Raw genomic sequence first — 24,111 nt, 5'->3', positions numbered from 1 at the left:
GTGTGTGTGTGTGTGTGTGTATGTGTGTATGTGTGTGTATACACACATACAAATGCGTATATATGTATGTATATGTATATGTGTACCTGCTATCTTTCCCAGCAGAATGTAGCAAATGAGGATTGTCTTACTCTTTGTATTTATTCCCCCGACCTAATAGTGCCCAACACACGGTGGATTCTAAATAAATATACGGATGGATGGATGAATGGTTCAGTTCCTCGTTATTTAATTCTATTTGATCTTGTCTGCTCTCTAATTACTCCATGGGCACTAGTCACCTCCCTAACTAGACCACAAATTAACTCCTTAAGAAAAGGAGACTGTGTTTTTATACTTCTCTTATATGTACCCGCTATACCTAGTGCACAGGGGTGAGCACAATGTAGGAGGCAGTGGCCAGAATACCTGCTATTCAGTGTAAGTAGATTGCTAAACATTTCTTAAAGAGCCTGATAGGTATAGCCCACGGTCCTGGAAGAACTGGAGGGGATACAAACAGGTGTCTATAGCATACAATGAGCTCGAGACATCCTCCACTCCCCAGCCAGGTAAGCTAAGGTGCAAAGGAGATCTGGAAGGAGTCCAACATTAAACAGGGTAGACAAGCTTCAGCCTGAGGGTAGATGGTGAAGTGAGAAAAAGGACTACCAGCCTCCTTTCAGAGAAAAGGCTCCAAGTACCCCACCCACAACACTGGCCACATAACCTGGAGGTTAGACTGTCCAACTAGTGGAATACAATACAATTGACTAGTTTTAAAGTGTTAAGAGTCTGAGCAATAAAAATGAAATGATGACAATGATTTTAATGAAGGAAGGATTTTTTCCCCTCTAGATCTGTAGTCCTTTCTCTGGTAAACTCTCTAGAAGGAAGCCCTCTATTCCAGCACACCAGCGACTGTTCTGAGTTGCCGGGAATACTGAGAGGGTAAGTGACTTTCCTAGAGGCTTACAGTCACTATGTGTCAACGAAGGGACTTAAACCCAGGTCGTCCTGGCTCTGAGGCCAGTTCTCTGCGTACTAAGCCACACAGCTTCTCAATGACAGGGAAATACAAGCTGAAAAATTTTGAGCGTGCTGAGCATCCCTCTTGGGGAATGTGGTGCCTGAGCTCCAGAATGCTCCCATTCTAATTAGGGGACTTTACTGTTTGGACTGGGAACGACCTGGGAGCAGGTGTGAGTAGGGGGTTCCAATGCTAGGGGAGTGCGCTCTAGACAAAACTTCATCTTTTAGGAGAGGGGCAGCCACATGTGAAGGATGCCTTTTCCGCTTCCATCCCTGTCCCAAAATGAGATTCTGACTTTCCCCAACCATATGCGCATTCCCGTTTCTACTTGGAACTCCAGGACTCACTCCTCATGAGCTCTCTCACCCAGGAACCCTGAGTCCGTAATGCTCAAGGACACTTATCTCTTACCGTCACCCTTAGTTAGCTTCCCCCGTCCCCTATCCCAGCCCCCTGGACCAAGCTCCCTCATGTTTCTGGGAACTCTCTCGCATCTCCTTCTGTCTGCCAGTCACATCTCCGGACTCTGCCAGGGGCATCTCCTATTCCCTGTGAGAGTGACAAGGGGATGTTTAAGGGGCAAGTAATGTCGCTGAGCTGGGAAGAAAATAATACATTCCCCCTTCCCAATCTTTTCCCTTTACATCCAAGAGAATTCTTGTCTTGGAGCACAGGGAGGAGCCGGGTAAGAGGTTGTCCCTGAAAGACCCCAGCCCCAACCGCTTCCCAATCTACTTGTCCCCCTCACCTGTCCCCTCCGTGGTCCAGATCCTCAGCCCCTCCTCTACCTTCCCGGTGGCAGGGGAGCAATCCTCCCACCAGTCTGACTTTGACCAGCCCCCGCCACGTGGCCCAGCCACACCTCCAGCTCGGATTTGCTGCACCCTTATGGATAGGGTGATGTAGTAAGGAGCTAGCATTTATACAGCGCTTTAAGGTTTGCAGTGGCTCATTTGGTCCTCACAACACCCGTAGGAGGTAGCTGCTATTATCCCCATTTTACAGAGGAGGAAACTGAGGCTGGGAAAATGACTTCTCCTGGGTCACACATCTAAGTAAAAGTGTCTGAGGCGATTTGTGCTCAGCTCCCCCAGATGAGTCCAACACGCCAAGAGCGAGCAGTAACTCTTTATGTTAATAGTTTACGGCTTACAAAGTGCTTTCCTCAAAATTACCTTCTGAGTCAGGGAGTACAAATATTATTATTTTCATTTTCCCCAAGAGAATGCCTACGATGATAGATTTATAGAAGGAACCTTGCAGAGGTAAGCAAGTCCAATCCTCTCATTAGGTAGATGAAGAAACTAAGTCCCAGAGAGGTCAAATGTCTGGGGGTCACACAGCTACAGAATGCTAGCTATTATTATTACAGTGACTTGTTGACGTTCATATAGGTGGTTTAGCAAAGTTGGAATTTGATCCCCTAACTACAAACTCATTGCTTTTGCCTCTAGCCCATACTGCCTCTCTCACAGAGGTTAAGCAGTCCTCTGTCAGGTATACTTTTTTTTTTTTTGAGGCAACAGGGTTTAAGTGATTTGCTAATTACATAACTAATAAGTGTCACACAACTAGTAAGTGTCTGAGGCCACGCTTGAGCACAGGTCCTCCTAATTTCAGATACTCTCCTGGTTGCCCCTCAGGTATACTTTAGAAGGGATGCCTGGGAGGTGAAGCTAAATCACAGGATCTCAGCCAAAGAAGGTACTCAGAAGCTACCTAGTCTAACCTACCCATGAATAGGGTTACATCCTACAACATACTGCCTTTGCTGGAAGATATCTAATAAAGAGGAACCTGCTCCTTGTTGAAGTAGTCCACTTTACCTCCTTACTTGGATGTATTAGCTCTAATTCACTCTAATTTCTCGTCTCCATTTCTGCCTAGCAAATAAAAGCTAGCATTTACTCAGCACTTTAAGGCTTGCAAAGCGCTTTACAAATATCTCATTTTATCCTCACAAACACTCTGGGAGATGGCTGCTATATTATTCTCATTTTACAGATGAAGAAATGAGGCACAGACAAGCCCAAGATCACACAGCTAGTAATTGTCCAAGGCTGGATTTGAACTTGGTCTTCTTGACTTCAGGTTCGATGCCCTATTGAGTGCAACACTTAGTTGCGGCTCTCTGTTCAGAGAGGTGTAGAAGGAGCACCACCTGAATATGCCATAATCCTGGGGGGTTTCCTCTAGTTTCCCTAAAATGTGGCACACAGGCTTGAACATAGTACTCGATATGGTCTATCTATGCCTGAGTACAACAGCATTACCACCTCCCCTGGTGTGAATATTATGTTTCTCAAGGGCAACCTAAGTCCCATGAGGATTTTTTTTTTTGGCTGCCATGTAACACTATTGACTCACCAGGGGTTTGTAGTCCACTAAGACCCTCAGACTTTTTTTCTGATAAATTTTTCCATATCCACCCACCTCCATTGGAAAGTAGGGTGGGGTGGGAGGGAGAAAAGGTAGATTTTTGGTGATTTTTAAAAAAGAAAATAAAATAAACCCAAATTTAAAATATTATATAAATGCCAGTTCTTAATAAATATTATTTCTGAGGCTCTTGATTATAAGAACAAAATGAAAAATGCACATACCTGTAAATCTCAATGCTAAAAGATTTGCTTTTCAGTGTCAGGGCAAAATAACATGTAGGCAGTCTTTCTGGCCCACCCCCAGGGCTTTGGGTAGAAAACATAATTTAAGCTGGTTCCTTTTTTTTTTAGCTTTAATTTCTAAAAAAAAAAAATTTCTATTAAGAAATCTATTTTCTCTACTTCCCCACTGGAAGAAAAAATAAAATCCTTGTAACAACTATGCATAGCCAAACAAAACAAATTCATTCACTGGTCATGTTCAAAAAGTATATGTCTGTACCCTCAGTCCATCACCTCCCAGTCAAGAGCTAAGGTGCAGGTTTCATCATCAGTTCTCTGGAATCATGGGTGATCATTGCATTGATTGGAATTTTGAAATCTTTCAGAGTTTTTGTCTTTATAGTATTGTTGTCACTGTGTAAACTGTGCTCCTTGCTCTGCTCACTTTACTCTCCATCAGTTTATACAAGTCTTCCCAGGTTTCTCTGAAACCATCTTCTTCATCATTTCCTATGGTAAAGTAGCATATTCCTGTACTATAACTTGTTCAGTCATTTTCCAATGGATGGGAACTCTCTTAGTTTCCAGTTCTCTGCCACCACAAAAAGAGCTGCTACAAATATTTTTATATTTTTTATACTTGAGTCCTTTTCCTCTTTCTTTGAGCTCCCTGAGGTATAGACCAGGTGGTACTATCACTGGGTCAGAGTATGCCCAGTTTAATAGCTTTTTGTGCATAGCTTTAAATTGCTTTCCAGAACAGCCAGGCTACTACATAGTGCACTGATGTACATTAATGCAAAACATTAACAGTTTTCTATTCCCTCCAATATTTATTTTTCCCCTTTTGTCACCTTTGCCATTTGGATGAATACAAGTTGAGACCTCAAAATCGCTTTCATTTACGCTTCTACGATTATTTGTGATTGGAGCATTTGTTCATATAGCTGTTGATAGTCTGCACGTCTTACTTTGGAACCTGCCCATTCATATCCTTTGACCATTAATTAATCCAGGAATTGCTCATTTTTATAAATCTGAACCATTCCCTTATATATCTTGGGAGCAGATCCTTTTTTACGAAAGGAAAGCAGACACTAACTCTTGCCTTGCCCAAACTGCTCTTCTGCAAAAGGAGTTTTTTTTTAAAAAATCGTGTTCTTTAGAAAAAAATAATAAATTTTAAATAAATAATCTAAAACATAATCTAATGTGTTATAGTTTAGATATAGCTAAGTTTGGAGAGCCTCATCATCATCAGTAGGTGATTTTTTTTTCAGCCAAAGTAACTCAGGAAAAATATCTAAGGTGTGGAAGGTTTTTCTACATCATGAATCAAAAACTCATAGACTTTTGGAGGTGAAAGGGACTTTGATGGCTATTGAGTTCAACTCCTTCATTTTACAGGTGAAGAAACCAACACAGACACATTAAGTCCTTGACTTCCAACCCAAGATTCCTTCCACTGCACCATAATGCCTTCTCACAAGTAAATATTAGCAAATTAGCAATTAACTATGTATTAATCAAAGGCTCTAAGATTTAGAAGGAATCTCAAAAAGTCCTGAAATCCAACTCATACCACCTATACCTGAACAAGAAGGTCTACAATTTCCTTAGCAGGAGGTCATTCATTCTCTGCTTGAAGACCACCAGTGATTGTCTTATATACCAAGACAATCCATTCAATTTTGGAAAACTCTAGTTAGAAAGATTTTCTTTCATTGAATCAAAATCTGCTTTTCTGTTGATTATCTATTGGAGGGGGTGGTATTTTAGGCAAACCTGTCATCATAAGCTGTCTTCTCCATCTTCCCACTATGTTTTGCGTACAGCATATTTGTTATCTGCCTGAGAAAAACAGACTAATAAAGGATATCTATTCTCCAACCTTTACCTCAGCAAATCATTTTTCAAATAAATCATCAGCTTTCTCTGGAGTTTACATAAATTCTTCTATTCCAGGGCCACATTTGTCTGTGTTTGGATGCCCTTTCCTTTTATGTTGAGGTCATCTGCAGAAACTGCCCATTTGCAAACTGGCAGATGGGGCCTGCCTAAGTTTAAAGAAGAATTTGATTCAAGGCTAAAAAGCAGTCAAGCTATTTTTTAAAATATCATTTCATTGTCTTAAAAAACCAGCATATTCAAAAACAAGGTAACAGAGGGCTTGATTTTCTAAACATATTTTCACTCAATTCACTGTTAAGTCAATAAAGGTGTTTTTAAAATTAACAACTGTTTTTCTTTCACTGAATTTTTTGACTAAGTAGATGTGGGCCTATTCCACTAAAACACTATTCAGGGAAACTATCAAATGCCCTTGGTAGAAAGTAGATTTTCTGCCTTCCCTTGACCTCGTCCCCACTATGGAAAATAGCAAACTGAAAAACAGTTGGGGAAGGGAATTTTTCTTTTTCTTAAGTGTGTAGAGAGTAGCAGCTGGGTGGAAGAGTAGATAGAGCACTGGCCCTGGAGTCAGGGAACACCTGAGTTCAAATCCTGCCTAAAGACACTTGACAGTTACTAGCCAGCTGTTCAAGCCTGGGCAAGTCACTTAATCCTGATTGCTTCACACAATAAATAAAAAATTAAAAAAATGAGTGCAGAGGTCTCTAACCTAAATTATGACTGTCTGTGACTGAGCCTTCAAATCTCTGGGGACAGAGTTGTTCCTTGGTGAGTGTTCATTTTTCTGCTGTTTTGTTTTCTTTAAACTGTCACTAAAACTTTCCTTCTTAGGAAAAAAAATGAGCAGATTTTTGTATTTGACCTTAACACATACACTTACGCACACACATACACATACGTGTACATCAATATGAGTAGACTGAAGGCTAAGAGGTTTTTGTTTTTTTTGGTGAAGGGAATCTATGATGATAGGATTCAGAGCTAAATGAGATCCTAAAGACCATCAAATTACCCCATGTTATTTTTAGAAACTCTGGTCCAGAGAAATTATATGATTTGCCTGAAGGCATAGAGGTAAAAAAGTGGCAGAACTGGATTTGAACCCATGGCCTCTACCCCATATCCAGTGCACTTTCTAATATGCCATAGCTATCCTATTTGGAGGGATTTCACATATGGTACAATGCATCACTCAGAAAAACTGTAACTTTATTCATTGGAGATACAAAGGAGAATTGCATCTCTCCATTTTAAGTACAAAAATGTACTTAAGAGATCACCACCACCACACACACACACACACACACACACACACACACACACAGCCACCTCCCACCCCACCTTCAACAGCCTAACCAAGATGTAAAGGAGCAACTGAGATTCTGCTCAACCCACAGAAAAAAGCACACTGGATTTGGAGACAAAGGACCAGAGTTCAAAACCTGCCTCTTACTATCCATGACCTTGAAGACACTTCACTACCTTGGCTCTCAGTTTCTTCTTCTGTTAAATGCAGGGGTTAAATCCGATGGCCTCAAAGGTTCCTTCTACACCTAAATCTGGGATCTTATGGTTTCACCAATTCAGAAGGCTCCCTGAAACAATGTCCCATAAAAAGTCTTCTTTCCTGGCCATAAGCATAGTCCATTTAAGATCTTCTCTGAGGAGAGTGGTGGCGACTGGGAGATGAGGACAGAAAAGCCCCTGGTTGGGACTGTGTAGAGAGGGTGTTGTTCACAGCTGTCATGCACACCCAGCTCCTGTTAGACAGGTTCCTCCCTCAGGATCTTAGCTATTTGTTGACACTGGGTGGTTGCCCTCTGGCAGCACGAGACCATTTTTCTACTTGACATCTGCCAGCTCCTGACCCATAGCCAGCTCAGACAAGGACTTCAACTGCATTAACAGGGCAGGGATGGATTCTTTAGTCTTTTCTACCAAACAACAGGTATCACAATGACCCTGATCTTCTGCCACAGTACAATGTCTACCCTATGGCCAAGTCATCTATCCTTGCTACCCTTTTACTTGACCCTAGCCAGAACAGTTTCCCATCACCAGAAGAAACAAATGATCGTGTATAGCTAAGACCAGTGCTAAATGATTAACAACTGGCTTGAGGGTGGGGAGTAGGGAAATCAACACATGACACTTTTTAGTTTTACCTGCGTTATTACCATTACCCTCCATCACTTTCTTAAGCGTAGAAAATAAGCAAAACAACAAATCAAGTCCTGAGTTTCTGGGGTTTCATTTGGCTGATTTCCTAGGCATAAATGCTCACATGGAAAGTTTAACAATTGCTTTAACACATCCCTGATTGAGACCTTAGGTTTACAAAACAAACCTTCAATTCAGAGATTTACAGAGGGAATCTCTCTAGCTAAGTTTCTAAAAATTTCATCTTCCTGGAGTGCCCTAAATTTTTTCTAAGACACTATTCCAATGGGTCCTAAAATCCTCACACACACACACACCACTTCTTTCAAAAACATTTCAATATTGAATGGAGAAGGTGAATGCTTTCCCACCAGCCTATTACACATGAACATGGGATTTGAAAATCACAGACCTTGAGAGCTCTAATGGACCTTAGAGATAATCTAATCAAATTCAATTATTTATCATAGGAGGAAACTGAGGTAGGGAGAAAGAGAAAGTGATAAAGCTAGTTGAGGGTAGCACTGAGACAAGGACCAAGGTTTGCTGATTTTCATTCTAATGCACTGCACTGACTGACGAGGCCCCTATGACTTGCTTCTCCACGAACACTCTCAATATGTATACAGCATATTATGTAAATGTCTTTCCATCCACTTTAGCTTGTTCTGTCAATCAATCAGCAAGTATTTTCTCCAATGTCTATTTGCCAAAGACTGTGGTTGCCCAATGGGTTTGAGGACATCTTGTCTTTAGGTAGCAAAATGGAAAGTATGCCAGAGTCAGAAATTCAAAATCCATTCACACTTACTATGTGACCCTGAGCAAGTCACTTAACTTTTGTTTGCCTCAGTTTCTCTGTTTGTAAAACAGGGATACCTACCTACCTCCCAAGGTTGTTGTAAGGATCCAATGAAGTAATACCTCAAATGAGATAACGATAAAGCACTTTGCAAACTTTAAAGTGCTATATATAAATGCTAGCTGCTATTATGAAAGGCAAATCTGGCTCTGGTTCTCAAGGATTTTACATTTTATTGAGGGAAACATAAATGAAATGCAAAATACAAAATTCATACAATTTGGGGATTCAGGGTGTACTAGCAGCTGGGAAATCTAGAAAGATCATGGAAGAAGGGATGCTTAAGTTGAGTTTGAAGGAAGCTTCACATTTAAAGATTTTTAAGAGGTCGAGGTGAAGAGAAAGAGAGATACACAAAAGCATGGAGATAGGAGAAAGAATGTGACACAGAAAGAGCAACAAGTAAGCTATCTGACTTCCGCTATAAAGTTTATGAAGGGGAGGAATGTGTTATGAACCTGAAAAGATAAATCAGGCCCAGAGGGCAAAGGGTTTGAAATGTGAAACAGGGGAGTGTGTATTTGACCCTACAGGCGAGAGGGAGTCACTGGAGGTTTGTGGGCAGGTGGGTTTCACTGTCAGACTTTAGGAATAAAATCACTTTGGCAAATGTGTAAGGGACTGATTTGCAACTTGAGGTCAGGGGCTATCTTGCCTCTTTCCTTATCTCCAGTGTTTAATAGGACTGATTGGCCTGTAGTATATACTTAATATTGACTGAATGATTAATTGGATTAAGGAAGGAGAAGACAGGGAGACCCGTTAGGAGAAGGACAATGATAGAAACAAGAGGGGATGATCTGAGCTAGAGTGGTGGCTGTGGGAAAGAAGAAAAGGCTTCATGTGAGAAACGTGGAGATAGAACAGACAGTGAGGCAGAGGTAGGAGGAGATGACCATCAGGTTGAGAAGATGAGTGATTGGCAAGTTCATGCTGGCCTCAGTAAGTCCGTGAGAATGCACAAGTTGTTTTGGAAGTGCTGAGGACACGTCCCTATAAAATATCCCACTGGAAATATCCACTAGGCATTTAGTGGTGCAGAAATGGACTAGAAGCTTGGGCTGGATAAATACATCTGGGAGTCATCTGAGGTGACACATGCACCTAGGACAACGGATGAGATCACCAAGAGAAAGACCACAGAGACAGAAAAGAAGAGAATCCAGGATGGAGTCTTGGGAACATACCAAGGCACAAATGGTGATGAGTCCACAAAGGAGACTGCGGAGAAGCCAGAGAGACAAGAGCATCAAGAAGGAAGGGGGAAGGGCATGAGCATTTATTAAGTGCCTACTATGTGCCAGGCCCTGTGTTCAGCACTTTCACAAATATCATCTCATTTGGTCTCACAACATCCCTGGGAAGTGGGTGCTATTGTGCTCCCCATTTTACAATTGAGGAAACTGAGGCAAACAGGAGTTGAGTGACTTGCCCAGGGTCACACATAAAGGAAGCATCTGAGATGATGACCACAAAACCCAAACCGTAGAGAATGTGGTAGATAGTTAACTAGGAGAAGAGTCACAAAACTGCTTCAAAATAGGGAGCAGCTGGTCGAAGTTATTGTTGTTCATTCATTTCAGTCATGTTCTGACTCTTGGTGACCCCATTTTGGATTTCCTTGGCAAAGACACTTCTCCAGCTCATTTTATAGATGAGGAAAATGAGGCAAACAGGGTTAAGTGACTTGCCCAGGGTCACATGGAAGTATCTGAGGCCAGATTTGAACTCAGGAAGAAGAGTCTTCCTGACTCAAGGCCTAGCACTCTATCCATATATATATACATACATATACATATACATATATGTATACATATACATATACATGTATATGTATACACATATATATGTATACATATACATATACATATATATATGTATATATGCAGCCAACATAGTTTTATACACCATTTAGCAGTACGTGAACAGGAACTGAGGACAGAGGGTGGGAATAATCCATACCTGGAGAATTTAGCAAGGCATGATGAGCAGTAAGAGGACTAGAGAGTAAGGGATTTTCCAAGTAGACAGAAGTGCAAAGTTGAACAGGTTTAATCATCGGGTTAAGACTGGGGAGAGAGGATAGCTTTTGAGAGCACTGAGGGATGGAAGGCCCAGAGGTCATAGACAAGTGTGAACCATTAAGAGGGGTTTTTTACATTTCTGCTTGAACATATCCTACACTGGTTGTGGCCCTCATGCACAGGACTAACTAACTCACAACATGGCATACTTCACTCTGAGTATTCCCTTAAAAAAGTTATGTATAAACTCTCATCTATAAAATGAAAGTATTAAACTAAATTATTCCCAAGGTCCCTTCTAGATTGGAGTATGATCTCTAAATCAGACTTCTGTAAACATGATTACATCTTAAAGGTCCAAAAGGAGCACACGAAAAGAATCCTGGGGAAAGTTTTAATGGAGTAATTGCCACTCCAAAATTTATCTTTTTTTGGTAAACAGTATTGGTTTTCATAGCAGTGCAGTGGATAGAGTGCTGGGCCTGGAGACAGGAGGACATGAGTTCAAATCTGTCCTCAGACACTTACTAGCTGTGTGACCCTGAGCAAGTCACTGTTAAGTTTCCTGTTTGCCTCAGGTTCCTAATCTGTCAAATGAGCTAGAGAAGGAAATGCAAAACACTCTAGTAACTTGGCCAAGAAAACCCCAAATGGGATCATGAAGAGTTGGACACAACTGCAAAATGATGGGACAACAAGATTGGTTTTCATGTCAGGTCTGCTCAAATGGCTCCCCCCAATAACTGGCAGCGGAAGACTCCACTTCCCTCTGCCTCTTAGGTGAGGTGGCACAGTGGAAAGAGTATTGGACCTGGAGTCGGAAAAACGAGTCCCAATGGAGCCTCAGCTACTTACTAGCTTCATGACCCTGGGCAAGGCTCCTGGTCTCAGTTTTCCTCATCTGAAAAATGGGAATAGTAACTCTTCTCTCCCAAAGTCGTTGTGAGGATCAGTTGAAACACCTGTAAAGTGTTTTGCTAACTTGAAAGCACTGTATATATGCTGGCTATCCTTACTTTTATTATCTTGGAATCCCTAGCCACCTATGAGGCAGGAGAGCCCGATTAGCTGAGGCAGTTGGAGACAGGGCACAGCATGCGCCAGGCAAATTAAACCACCATTGCTTCTCAGAACTCAGCAGAGATTCCCCAAAAGACTTGGGAAGAGGGTTGGTCCCTAGACCACCAGCACCACATCCAGCTCATATTATGTATTGCTTAGGACAGAAATCACTGAGAAGTGGTTCTACCTTCTTTGGCACCACCATCAACTACTGACCCAATGTCCAAGGCTGGCTGGCAAGCTCAGTGGGGCAACATCCCAAACCACCTGTGTACTTCCATCCAGCCTTCATGTGCCATCACCCAAGATGGGAACGCACAGCCTGGTACCTGCTCCTGCACGTGCTACACCAACAGCTTCTGAAGACCCAGCCACGAAAGCTGTCTTTGGCACTTACAAATGGTTCAACATCAGAGACTGGTGTGATTTTATTAGTGGAAATAACATTAAAAGATGAGGCATTAGCATCTGCTTTGCTGTTGCATCCTGTCCATCTGATGTGCAACTGAAACTTCCCACCTGCGTTGTCTCGGGACCTCTTTGCCAATCAGAATTTATATCCCCAGGACTTACCACAGTGGATAGATATGTGCTTAATAAAAATAAGGCACTTAAATTCTCTTTTCACTTATTCAACTCCCAGGGCAGGGGTGGGAAATCCCTTTAATAAAAGGATTTGTTCTGTAAAATTGAAAAGGCCACACCCAAAGACCTAGAAGTCTACATGGTTCCCCACCCCTGTTGGGGGTCTTCTCAGATTTCCCTTGTTGTTACTCAAATTGCGATGGATATACATATCTTCTGCCTCCAGGAGGGCAGGCATTGTTTTTCCTTCAGGCATTACTGGATCCACGCCTTCCTCAAGGTGGGAATTCCCTTTAATGATGTAGCTCACAACCCCTCCAAGAAGGGAATAAGCATTTATTAAGCACTTACAGCATGCTAGACCCTATGCTACGCATTGTACAGATATTATATCAGTTGATCTAACAGCATGATTGCACACTCTAAGTGCCTAATAAACATCTGCTGTGCATTGTTATTTCAATGTTTTTTAAAAAATATTCTTAATTTATTTTCCTTTTTATTTTGTCTTTGCAATTTAAGTCGGAGCTTTATAGACAATCTGGTTGAATCTCTACATGAACACCTGCCATGATATTCCTACCAAGTGGTCATCCTGCCTCAGCACAAAGATGGCCAGTGCCAGGGAAGTCACTCCCTGAGATTAGTGAAGAATGAAGGGGAAGCCATTACCTCACGTTCATTCTATGGTCTTGTTATCCACCTTCCCTTTATGTTACTATCCAACATTCCCCCCACCCCAACCCTTTCTTACTCACTCACAGTTCTATTCAATCCATTCTCCACATAATCCAGTCCCTTCCTTCTCCCAACCATCCTCTCAAAATAACTGTGTAGATGTTGGGATGAGGAGGGCCCATCTTTGGTCTATGGCATTTTAGCACTTTGAATCCTAAGCATCTAGGTGGTGCAGTGGATAAAGGGTTTAATGTGGAGTCAGGACCTGGGCTCAAATTCAGACTCAGACAGTTACTAGCTGACTAAGGTAGGGCAAGTGATTTTTTAACCTCTGTCAACCTCAGATTTTCCATCTGTAAAATGGGGATAAAAATAGCTCCTACCTCCCAGGCTTACTGTGAGAATCAAATCAGATAATACCTGTAAAATACTTTGCCAATCTTGAAGTGTTATATTATTTATTAATATTATTATTATCATCTTACTTTAGACTTCAGGATAGGAATCTAGAAGGGGGCATCTAGAACGGCTATCCCCTTCAGAGGGCTCTACAGCCCAAGTAGTCTGGTCTAAGCAAATTCAGTATAACTCCTGAACTGGACAAGATTCTATCAATTCTTTCAAGTTGGCTTCAGAAAAGTCTTTCATCCTCATAGGGTTCTTCTAGTCTAGGGTAGTGAAGAGGCACAGTACATAAAGCACTGGGCTTGGAATCAGGAAGACTCCTCTTCATGAGTTCAAACCTGGCCTCAGATGCTTACTAGCTGTGTAACTTTGGGCAGGTCACTTAACCCTCTTTGCCTCAGTTCCTCATCTGTAAAATGAGCTGGAGAAGGAAATGGTAAACCATTCCAGTATCTTTGCCAAGAAAACCCCAAATAAGGTCTTGAAAAGTTGGACACAACTGAAACAACTAAACAACAAAATACGGATTAAAGGACAACACAGAACAAATCATAATCTCTTGAACTACCCAAGGTCAGAGCAAACGTTCTCAATTAACAGTAGTCCTGACACACACTTTGTGACCTGGAGCTGATGCATTCTTCCCCATATCAAATCCGCCTAAATAGAATAATGTCAGGTAAGTGTCTGAGTAGAAGAGGACATGAGCTAAATAAACCTTGAGGTTCTAGAATAATTAATATTGATGGCAATAATAATAACCAGCCTTTATGTACTGCTTTAAGTACTTTACAAATATTTCATTTGATCCTCACAATAACCCTGAGAGGTAGGTACTCTTATTATCCCCATTTTATGATAAGGAAAGAGAGGCAGAAAGAGGTCACACAGCTGGTAAGGCAAATTTGAACTCAGGTCTTCTTGACTCCAGACCCAGTGTGCTGGGACACCTCGCTGCCTACTAGAACCTCCCTAGGTCTCAGTCTCCAACCTGGTAAAATGAGGCAGGAAGGGTGCCCTAGATAACTTCTTGATAATCGTCCATAATCTAAAACCCTCTATGCAGTACTTTTTGTAGTAGCAAAAACTAGAAACAAAAGAGTTGCCCATCAACTAGGAAATGGCTAAACAAACTCTCACACGAAAGGAATGGAAAGTCATTAGGCTGTGAAAAATGATGAAGATGAACAAGATGGAGAAACATGGAAAGACTTAAAGGCTCTGGTACAGAGAGGAGTGAACAGAACCAGAAACAGACACAATGATGACAATAACGTCAATGGAAAAGACTAAAAAAGCTGAAACTGAGCACGGTGACTGTAAGGACCACGCCTGGCTCCAAAGCAGAGATAACAACATGTACTGCCCTCAGTTCTGGGCAGAGGTAGGGGGATATAGGTGTGGAGCACTGCATATGCTGTCAGACTCAGTTGATGTGTTGATAGGTTTTGTTGAACCACATTTTTCCCCTTTTCTTATTTATTCTTTGTTACAAGGGGTGATTCACTGGGGAGGGAAGGGAGAAGGTATATAATCAGAAATATCAAAACAAAAAGTATCTCTGAGGTATGCCTGTACCTCAGTGTACTAGGCACTGTAGAGACTTGCTCCTTTGGAGCCACATTTAACAAATCCCCCCCCCACCCCCATCCTCCCAATTCGAACATATCCCAAAACCTTGTACCTATGCCTCTGACACCGCCTTCATACCTCAGGTACCATTTCTCCTACTATCTTCCTCCTTCCTACCTTGGAAACCCTCTCCTCCTTTTGGATGCCTTCCCAACTTGACCCCCTGCTACACCATTCACATGTCAGAATACCTCTCTCGCTTCTCTTACATTAGCTTTATACTAGAAAGTCCCTCCCTCTTGGACTTCCTCTCTTGTGTCACATTTATGCATCAGATACCACATTCTCTCTCCCTCCTTTTCTCAGAAGCCTGCATTCCTCTTCTAAAACCTCTTTCACACTTCTGATATCATTTTCTGAACTAGAGAGCTACTAAGGTATAACGGGAGTAACACTGACCTTAAAGGTATCTAGGACAGAGTGCTGGTTTTGCAGTCAGGAAAACAGATAGCCTGTTACCTGTGTGACCCTGGGCAGGTCACTTAAAATGGGAATAATAACAGCCCCTACACCTCAGAGGACTGTTGTGAGGATCAAAGGAGGCAGTATCTACTACTGGCAGATCTTAACTCATAGTGTTGTTGGAAGAATAGGGATTGGTAAACTTTCTATTTCTATATAAATCTGAGTTTCTTGATGCTACCATTTTTATAGAGTTGTATAATTACAAAACATTCGATTCTGAGGGAAAATAAAACCCTGCTGCTGGAGTGATGAAGAAAGAAGGTACTAAGGAAAATCTTGGGGCACAGAATAAAAGGCTCTGAATATTTCTATCAAATTGGTGCCTGGTCACAAATTATGGCCCAATAACAAGTTGACATTTTATGACAGTCCTCAGTAAAGGGAGAAGTATTATCTTGAGTAAGACTCTTCCTAACATTTGCCTCATCTGTGAAAAACAAGATAGTTGGCCTTGATCCCCATACTCCACAGAGCTCAGAGACAGAGTGGAAAAGGCTCCTTGGTACAAAACTATTTATAGTGACTTTTTTTTTTATGGTAGCAAAAAACTGGGAACAAAGTTGGCATCCAACTGGGGAACAGCTGAACAAACTGTAACACGTGAATGGAATGGAATGTGCTCAAGCCACAAGAAATGATGAATATGAAGAATTCTGAGAAACTTGGAAAGACCTGTATGAACTGATGAAGAATAAAATGAGCAAAACCATAAATAGATACACGGTGGTCACAATAATGTAAAGGGAAACATCAGAACTGTGATCCAAAAAGCACTGAAGAACCTTGCTCCCCAAAGCCTGGCAGGGAGGGGGCCAGGGAACTAGAGGTGAACAGTGAGACAGATGTGGCCAATGGATTGGCTTGTTTTGCTTGATTATACTTATTTATTACAAGGGAGGGCTTATCTTGGGGAGGACAGCTAAATTAGTGGGAAATGAGAGAAGATACAAAGAAAAAAATAATTATGGTATAAAAACTATTCAGAATAAAAACATTCAGAAGGAGACCCAAATGGGGTTATTTTTCTACTTCTTTATTAAATTTAATATGTGCTAAAAAAAAAAAAAAAAAAAGAAAAAAAGAAAGTCTGCTCTAGAAGTTATAACACCTCTACTATGGTTTCAAGACTTTTTTGCTCATTGTATATTGGAACATTTGTGTTTGTTAATGATTAAATTCCCAATAAAAAAAATTTATAATAAAGGCATTAGACTAGATGATCTCTAAGGTCCCTTCCAGTTCTAACAATCTACAGATCTATGATTTTATTGATGCAGAACTGAAGAGCACCTTTTCCTGAAATCTGGGGATCATTCAACAAGAACAAGGTAAAACTAGATTGGATTACCATCACCAAGAAAAATAAAACAAGAACACTGAATATGGAGTTTGAGGTCCACTTTTTATAGTAGTAGCTATGTGACTAGTAGCTGTGTGACCTTGGACAAATCACTTCTCTTCCCTAGGTCTCAATAAAATGACTTGTAGCTCTGATATCCCATTATTCCATAAGAACTGAAGGAAAGAAGCATAGGTGGAGAAGAGCTTATAGCCAAGTCCAGCCCTCATTCACTTATAAATGAGAGAATAGATGAAAATGAATATGGCTCTTCCCCCTCTGCCCCCACCAATGACTGGAATAAGTTTCTCCAAAAGCTAAACTGAGTTTCAAACCATTTGTTAAAGTGAGAACAACGTGTGTGTGTGAGTGATTGTGTATAAAGTATAACAAGACTGGGAAGGTGGGGGAAGGACAGGTTATCAAGGGTTTTGAACACCAGACAGAGGATTTTTCTACTTGATCCTAGATATGATAGGGAACCACTGGACTTTATTGGATAGGGGGGTACAGACCTACTCTTAGGAAGATCACTTTGATAGATGAATGGAGGACTGATTGTAATGGGAAAAAAAAACTTATGGCAGGGATGCCAACCAGCAGGCTAGTGAAATAATTCAGGTGTGGAGTGATGAGAGCCTGCACCAAAATAGTGCTAGTATCAGAGGGGAGAGGATACAAAGATGAAATTGTCAGGCCTTGGCAACAGGTGGGATATGGGGGATGGAAAGTTAGAGTGAGGAGTTCAGGATGACACCGAAGTTGCCAGCCTAGAGGATGGTGGTGCTCTTTATAGTAATAAGCAAGTTTGGAAAGGAGGAAGGTTTTGAGGAGAAGGATAATTAACAAGCTCAGCTTTGGACATGCTAAGTTTAAGAATGTCTACTGGACATTCAGTTTAAGAAATCCAACAGACAGTTGGAGAGGTCAGCAGAGAAGTTAGGGCTGGATAAGTAGATTTGAGAATCATCAGTACAGAGATAACAATTAAAATTGGTAGGAGCTGATGAAATCACCAAGTGAAACAGTACATATTGAGAGAAGAGGACCCAGGATAGAAGTCTGTGGACCCCAACTGCTATCAGGCATCAAAGGATATGAACAGGCAGTTCTCAAAGGAAGAAATCCAAGCTATACAGTCATGTGAAAAAAAAAAGCTCCTAATTACTAATAACTAAAATAAATGCAAATTAAAGTCACTTGAAGGTTCTACCTCACTTCCATCAGATTAGCAAAGATGACAAAAATGGAAAATGACAAATGTTGGAAGGACTTCAGGAAAACAGGAAGATTAATGCTACCTTTGATGGAAGTATAAATTGATCCAGGTACTCTGGAAAGCAACTGGAAGTACACCAAAGGGGCACCAAACTGCATACTCTCTGCCTCAACATTATCTCTAACTAGAAAAAGCATCTCTATTAAGTTTATACCTCAAGATGGAAGAAATCATATGCACAGAAATATTTATCACAGCCTTTTTGGAGTGGCAAATAACTAGAAACTGAGAGAGGTGTGAATTAATTGGGGAATAACTAAACAAATCATGATATGTTATTATTATTGTACTATACTATTGTACTACAGGGGCAGCTAGTTAGCACAGCAGATAGAGCACCAAGCCTACGATCAGGAACACTCATCTTCCTGAGTTCAAATCTGGCCTCAGACATTTACTAGCTGTGTGACTTTGGGCAAGTCACTCAATCCTGTTTGCCTCAGTCTCGTCATCTGTAAAATGAGTTGGAGAAGGAAATAACAAACCACTCTAGTATCTTTGCCAAGAAAACCCAAATGGGTGATGAAGGGTTAGACAGGCCTAAAAAATGACTGAACAAAAACAACACTGTACTATAAGAAATGATGAAAGTGGTGGTGTCAGAAAAACATGGAAAGTTACAGACTTAGGACAATTCATATGATAACTACACTGCAAAGATAAACAATCCTGACAGCTTTAAGAACTCTGATCATCATAATGACAAGTCATCAAGGAGCAGGCCCACAATGAATCACGTTACCCACCTCCTGACGGACTCAGCATGCAAACTGAGGTCTTGTATTTTTATTTTTTGACATGGCCAATGTGCTAATTCATTTTACTTGACTATGCATGCTTACTGTTTAGGTTTTCCATCCCACATCCCCAGTTGGAGGTGGGGTAGGAGAGTTGAAGGAAAAGAAAATAGATTCTTGTTCATTAAAAAAATAAAAGACAATTAGGATTATGAGCTGTCATAGTCAAGGAAGGGTTCCTGCAGAAGTGGAGCTTTGGCTGAGCCTTGAAAGGTGGTTAACATTTGGACTGGCAGGTAAGGTGAGAACAACATAAGCAAAGATGATGGTCAAACATCAGCACGGTGAGCTCGGGGGGCAAGGAGGAATTGGGCTAAGCTAGAGGAGGGATCAGCTGTGCTTCTGACTGCGGTCCCCTGAATATTCTCTGCCTTCTGCATTGCTGCCTTGCTCTTTTTTATTCTTTTATTCTTGCTCTTTTTATTCTTTTTTATTCTTTTTATTGTTTTTATTCTGAATAGTTTTTATACCATAATTATTTTTTCTTTGTATCTTCTCTCATTTCCCACTAATTTAGCTGTCCTCCCCAAGATAAGCCCTCCCTCGTAATAAATAATGAGGGAATATCCTCTCTCCTTTTTTGAGAGATTTAATTTTTATATGTCCCTTAAATCCCACCTCCAATCATACTTCTTCCTGGAACCTTCTCTAGACGTCCATCAGTAATGACCTTTCTTCCCCTCTGATCTCAGAGGGGCTTATTTAGTGCCTACCCAAAGCATTTATTAGGTATTATTAGCTATGTCGAGATGACTTGAAGTCAGGAAGACCCAAGTTCAAATGCTGCCTCAGATACTATTCGACTCGGGGCAAGTAACTTAAACCTTTTATGCCTCAGTTTCCTTATCTGTAAAATGGAGACAATACTAGTACCCACCCAATAGGGTGGTTGTCAGGATCAAATGAGATAACATGTTAAGCATTTTGCAAACTTAAAATGCTATATAAATGCCAGCTGTTATTATGGTTAACTATGTATGCATGCTTTATTTTCCTACTAGACTGAACTATATAGGAGGGCATGCACCACGTCTTATCTGAACTTCTTACCTATCTGAGTACCCCCTAATATTCTGTGTTCTGCATGTTGTGAGCGCTTAATAAATGTTTGGATTACTGGATTTAAAGAGAAAATGAATAGGTAAGGTTTGATTATGGATTTGCTCAAGCAGGCAATAGGGAGACACTACAGATTCTTTGCAGCTGGGAAGTAACATCAAAATAATACTTTAACAAGATTAATCTGGCAGTGATGTACAGAATGCACTGGAAGGGGGAAAGAGACTGAAATTACAGGAAAACTGAAAGCCATTGTAGTCATCAGGGTATGACATGAACCAGGCATAAAGTAAAAGGAACCTGGAATAAGGAAGCTGTCCTGCGAATAGAGAGGAAATGACAAATTCAAGACACTTCAAAAGATTAACTGGATAGGAGACATTAAGAAAACTAAGGAAGGGATTCAAGAAAGATACTAACGGAGTACAATAAGAATGGGGGCAACATCAATAAGATTGTAGAAGATGAGAGATACAATTCTCTTCAGGTTTATTTGAGGGGCATGATGAGTTCATTTTTATATGTATTAGGTTCAATACTAATAGCGCGGTGATATTGTCCTAGAGGCAACTGGAAAGGTGGAACCTGAGCTTATGTGAAAGATCAGAAAAGATGCAGATTTGGGAGTCACTGTCACAGAAATAATAGCTGAAATCATGAGGATCAATGACTTCTAAAATTTTTTCAACAAGTTTATTTCATCAAGGTCTCATTTTCAAAACATAAGGGGCAGATTTAAACTTTTAAGAATAAAAGTCATTCCCATTTGACAAATGGCTAAAGGATATGAACAGGAAGCTCTCAAGGGAAGAAATCCAACCTATCCATAGCCATATGAAAAATTGCTTCCAATCAAAATACAAATTAAAGTAACCTTGTACATTACTACCATCAGACTGGCAAAGTCAACAAAAGAGAAAATTACAAATGTTGGAAAGGTTGCAGGAAAACAGGTACACTGTTGCACTTGGTGGAGCTGTGAATTGATACAGCCATTCCAGAAAATAATTTAGGAACTATGCTCCAAAAGTTACTATACTCTGCCTACCCTTTGTTTGACCCATCAATACTAACAAGAGGTCTATATTCCCAGAGAACTGAAAAAGAGGAAAAGATCCTATATGTACAAAAGTATTTATAGCAGCTGTTTTGCAGTGGTAAAGAAATAAGGTACCCATCAATTAGGAAGTGGCTAAACAAACTATGATATGTAAACGCGATGGGATACTATGGTGCTGTAAGAAATCAGCTGCACAGAAACCTGGGAAGACTCACACGGGCTGATGCACATAGAAGGGAACAGAACCAGAAAAATAGTTTATAAAGTAATATCATTGTAAAAATGGTTGATTTTGAAAAAACTTATGAACTCTGATCAACCAGGATTCTAAAAGACCAATGATGAAGACTAGGGCAGCGAAGTGGTGCAATAGAATGACAGGCCTGGAGCCACCAAGACTCAGGTTTACATCCTGCCTTGGACACTAGCTGTGTGACCTTGGGCAAGTCTCTTAACCTGTTTGCCTCAGTTCCCTCATCTGTAAAATGAGGATAATAATAGCACCTACCTCCTAGGGTTGTTGAGAGGAATCAAATCAGATAATAATTGTCAAGTGTCCGACAAGCTGTAGTTTAGTTGTTTCAGTCATGTCTGACTCCTCATGATTCCTTTTGGGTTTTCTTGGCAGAGATACTGGAGCTGTTTGCCATTTTCTCCTCTAGTTCTTTTGACATATGAAGAAACTGAGGCAAACAGGGTTAAATGACTTGCCCAGGGTCACTCAGCTAGTAAGTGCGGGAGGGCAGATCTGAACTCAGGAAGATGAGTCTTCCTGACACTAGGCTGCATTCACTGAGACATCTAGCTGCCCCAAGCACTATATAAATATTAGCTATTATTAATCAATAGAAAGAAAGAAAGGTGATATACTATTATAGAACATGACACACATTTTTTGAATGTGGTCAATGCAGAAATTTGCTTTTCTTGGCTGTTTATTGCAAGTGTTTTATTTTTCTTTTCCTTGGGGATAGGGTTCAGGGTTTTTTTAAAAAACCATTTAAAAATAATCAATAATTTCTCTGAGGGAGGTATGTGGAACAAGAAGAGCCTGAAGTCTTAAGGACCAAGTCTTGGAGGAACTACATATAGTTGGAGTGCCTGAGGGAGGAAAGCCACAAAGCTCACACTTGTACTGCTGCATGTTTTCTCACTCAAGTTCATGTCCAAGCAGTAATGTAGGGGCTAGCCTTTTCCCAATTTTACAGATGAGGAAACTGAAGCACAAAGAGGTTAGCTGACCTGTCCAGTTAAGTGTCGAAGGGGGCATATGAATTCCTATATTCTTGATAGTCCTTCACTCTATGCACCACCAAAATGGTAATAGAGTTCCTGAAACCAGAAGAGTTCCTAGAAAAAGTGCATGAATAATGTCAAAAACTTCATACAAGTCAAAGAATATGGCACCTGATAAAAGGATCTTCCATTTGGCTAGGCTCACATCACTGGTGACCTTACAGAAAAAAGTGTCATTGGTGTGTGGAGGCAGGAATAAGATCACAGGAGAATCCAGAAGGGATCAGGTAGAAAGGAAACTTCAGCAGCAACTAACAAGCATCTAAAATTTTATTTTCCTTAAGCACTCAGAAATATTACTGGATTTAATGGGCAAAGGGTAAAGAAAGCAGCTGATGATACTACAGACGGAAATAAAAACTGAGAGAGGTGAAATGACTGGCCCAAAGGACAAGTGGAGGACAATAACTCAGGTTTAGTAGTCCAAGGCTTATTGGACTGAGCCTGCAGTCACAAAGACCAAGTTAAAATGTAGCCCCAGACACTTAATAGCTGTGTGATCCTAGGCAAGTCATTTAATCTGTCTCAGTTTCCTTACGTGTAAAATTTGGGCGATAATGGCACCTATCAGGGTGTTTGTGATGATAAAATAAGACATTTGTAGAGTGTTTTGCATACCTTAAAGTGCCATGTAAACATTATTCTTATTCTGGAAGTGAACTGTTCTCATGTTCTAGGAATTAGGATCTGTATCTTATTTCCTTCTTACCATATATACAAACAGCACTTCTAAAGTAAGCAAAGACAATATACTGAGTGTCAGAGATGGTTGTAAGCAGTAAGACTGCCATGGGGGAAGGGGTTGGCTAGGCATGGGAGTGTTACCTTGTGAGGCGGTGTCAGGTAGAAGACAGAAACAGATAGAGCCAAGTGCTTAATCAACTAACACAACATCCTCTGCCTAGGATCTTCCTCTACCCTTTTCTATCTCATAGGGCAGAACTCTGTTGCTTTTGATTTCTTGTGCTACCATCCTGTTTGACCTGTTCATTGTGTGCCTGATCTCTTTGTTTTGGATCCCAGCCTGGTTGCATCACCCTGACATCTAACTGTTCCCTTCCTTTACAATTTAATTTGGCCTTCTCCATTACACTGTATCCTGACTCGAGGCAACCATGCAAGTCACCAAATAGGAATCAAAACAAATCTACAAACATTTATGGTGTACATATTATATGGAAGGTACTGGGGCAGAGGGGGAAGCTGTGAGTAAGACCAGACAGCAGTAAGACAGTTCCTTACCCCTAGGAGGTTATGGTCTAATTTAGACAATAAAATATACACAAGTAAAAAGTTAACAAGAAATGGAAAAACATGATAAATTCCCCCTGGTGATATATGACTGACTGTCAAATGAAAATGAGTGATATAAATTCAGAGGAGGAAGAAATGACTGTGGTGGATTGAACAGGGTTTTAATTAATTGATAAGGGACAGAAGGACCATTTAGGCAGGTGGAAAAACAAGGACACAGAGGTGAAAGCTCAAAGAATGTTTAGAGGACACAGGAAGTAGTATGGTAGGGCTAAAAGATTATCGAATATGGAGTCAGAACATCCGAGTTTGACTCTTGGCTTTGCTACCACGTATATGGGGGAAACTGCTTCCTGTCATGGCTACAGACTGAGCACAGGGGAGCAATTAAGAAAGTTTCTTTCCTTGGAGAGACTATGAGAGACAAAGGGAAAGTTCGGAGATAACCTGAGAAATTGTATGTTCTTTAAAAGAAATTTTGACTGCCATTCTGAGAGCTGAATTTTTGGACTATCCTAAGCAAGTCCCCACTTGCTACTGAGAGTTAGAGGTTAACTGCCTCTGGCCTTTCTCACTAACACATTATGAAAATATTAAAATATTTTTATACTTAATAAAGTGCCAGTAG

At 40.7% G+C, this 24,111-nt stretch overlaps 1 protein-coding gene across 2 annotated transcripts in view; it reads right to left on the bottom strand.

The window, feature by feature from the left end:
* The window catches only part of SLC12A8 (solute carrier family 12 member 8), a 188,467-nt gene extending 185,780 nt beyond the window's left edge, over positions 1-2,687 (bottom strand). Inside the window, exon 1 of one of the 2 annotated variants that reach the window (XM_072613747.1) lies at positions 1,761-2,687. The gene's annotated coding sequence lies outside the window, so the exon portion shown is untranslated. The remainder of the gene's footprint in view (positions 1-1,760) is intronic. The other variant, XM_072613748.1, reaches the window with a different exon arrangement.
* Positions 2,688-24,111: the final 21,424 nt, after the last annotated feature.

This window comes from Notamacropus eugenii, chromosome 5, assembly GCF_028372415.1.
Source record: "Notamacropus eugenii isolate mMacEug1 chromosome 5, mMacEug1.pri_v2, whole genome shotgun sequence".
NCBI classification, from domain to species: domain Eukaryota; kingdom Metazoa; phylum Chordata; class Mammalia; order Diprotodontia; family Macropodidae; genus Notamacropus; species Notamacropus eugenii.
The sequence above is the reverse complement of the archived record's forward strand: the minus strand, read 5'-3'. Positions and strand labels throughout refer to the sequence as shown.